The following is a 2,140-nucleotide window of genomic DNA, read 5'->3' on the forward strand; positions in this document are numbered from 1 at the left end:
CTGGACGCTCCTCCCCGGCAGGTGGGCTGCTTCCTGCCGGGCCCAGGGAGTGCTCCCTGCGCCCACACTGAGCCCGCCCCCCTCACTGTCCCCCAAGATACCTCTCAGCGCCTAGGATCTGAAGGAAGGTCTAATCACGCTCCAGGTCTGGGACCCCCTTTCCCACTCAGAACCTCCAGCCTCCCCCGTGTTCTGGCGCCGCCCCCCCCTCCCCTAAGGTGCCTCTCCCGTGTCCAGTTTGGCCACAACCACCAGACACACCCAGCTGCCCGGCTGCTGCTCGCCTAGCTCCATGGCAAAGGAAATCACCGACAGCCAGGCAGAGCCTCAGCACCAGGAGGCTGGCGGCCTCGCCCCTGCCTCCGCACCCTGATAAGCAGCCTGGGGAGGTGGGAGGGGCAGGCGGGCGGCCTCCCAGATTTAAAGTGGCAGGTCAGGGCTGGTGGGGAGGTGTGCTCCTGGGGGAGGCTGGGCCACCCCTCCGTGCGTGTGGCCAGGCTCACTGCCCCCAGGGCAGCCCCGGGGGGACACTCCCTGGGCCAGGGCTTCAAGCCCATCTGCCCGGAAGGAGCCTCCAGCTGCCTGAGGGAGGGGCTCTGGGTCCCGGGTCTGTCTGGCTTGGCGCGAACATGCTGAACACAGCTTTGTGTGAACGGGTCAGGCGTTCCGCCTCCGCCTGGGGATCCCGCCTCACCTCTCCCCACCAGCACCCTCACTTCATCCACAGCTGTCCCAACCTCTTCTGAAAGGGACTGCGGACAAGCCTCCTCAATTTCTTTTTGTGAATCCTCACCCGAAGCTATGTTTCCACTGATTTTTAGGGAGCGTGGAAGGGAGAGGGAGAGACTGAGAGAAACATCGATGTGAGAGAAACACATTGATGGGTTGCCTCCTGCACAAGCCGCCATCAGGGCCCGGGCCAGGGAGGAGCCTGCAAGCAAGTACCTGCCCTTGACCAGAGTCGAACCCAGGCCAACGCTCTATCCACTGAGCCACACTGGCCAGGGCAAACCTCCTCAATTCTGATTTTCCTCCGCAAACCAAATGCAGGGCCCTTGCCCCCCTTCCCGCAGGAACCCTATTCTAGTGCTCACAAGAAAGGGCAAGATCCACTGTCCCGTGCATGTGAGTGAGTGCACACACCAGCCAGAGCCCCTCGAGCCCGGTGCCATCTGGGGGATCCCAGCACCCAGTGGCTTAGATGCTCTCTCTAGGACAGCTGCCCACAGCCACACCCGAACCCCAACACACACAGCACAATCACACAGGCTGTACCCCGTTCTCCTCCTCCTACCTGCCCCCCACGTCCCAGGGGACCCTGCATGGCCAGGGTGAGCCGCTCCACACATTTAGATGTCAAAGGGCAGCAAGAAAGAAAGACCAGATGCCTTTCTAAGGAACAAGACCTGGGCCCGGCCGGTGTGGCTCAGTGGTTGAGCATCGACCTATGAACCAGGAGGTCAGGGTTCGATTCCCGGTCAGGGCACATGCCCAGCTTGCAGGCTCGATCCCCAGTGTGGGGGTGTGCAGGAGGCAGCCGATCCAGGACTCTCTCATCATTAATGTTTCTATCCCTCTCTGAAATCAATAAAAATATATTTAAAAAAGAAGAACAAGACTTGGAAAGACAGGAGCCTCGGGTTCCACTCCCAGCTCTACGAAGTGTGCGACCCAGAAAAAGCCATTTGCCCCTGGCCTTGCCTTCTCGTTAGGCCTGCTTCTCAAACTGGGAGGGCCGAGGCCTCAACCATACATGTGGTGTGTTTTCCTAGAGCAGTGGTTCTCAACCTTCTGGCCCTTTAAATACAGTTTCTCACGTTGTGACCCAGCCATAAAATTATTTTCGTTGCTACTTCATAACTGTCATGTTGCTACTGTTATGAATCGTCATGTAAATATCTGATATGCAGGATGGTCTTAGGCGACCCCTGTGAAAGGGTCGTTCGACCGCCAAAGGGGTCGCGACCCACAGGTTGAGAACCGCTGTCCTAGAGTTTCCATTGTTCAGCTAAACGAGGAGGTTTATGCATTAACACAAAAGCTGTGTGATGGAGTAAGTGCAAAATTAGCCTGAGTTTAAAATACAGCCTTACAGGCGTCAGAGAAAGTTCTTCAGGCACCAGCGCCTGGAGGCCAGGCT

At 58.2% G+C, this 2,140-nt stretch overlaps 1 protein-coding gene across 1 annotated transcript in view; it reads right to left on the reverse strand.

The window, feature by feature from the left end:
* PHLDB1 (pleckstrin homology-like domain, family B, member 1) overlaps positions 1-2,140 on the reverse strand; it is a 53,309-nt gene that overhangs the window by 39,017 nt on the left and 12,152 nt on the right. The window lies entirely within an intron of this gene.

The sequence above is a fragment of the Myotis brandtii genome, unplaced genomic scaffold (genome assembly GCF_000412655.1).
Source record: "Myotis brandtii unplaced genomic scaffold, ASM41265v1 scaffold105, whole genome shotgun sequence".
Classification (NCBI taxonomy): domain Eukaryota; kingdom Metazoa; phylum Chordata; class Mammalia; order Chiroptera; family Vespertilionidae; genus Myotis; species Myotis brandtii.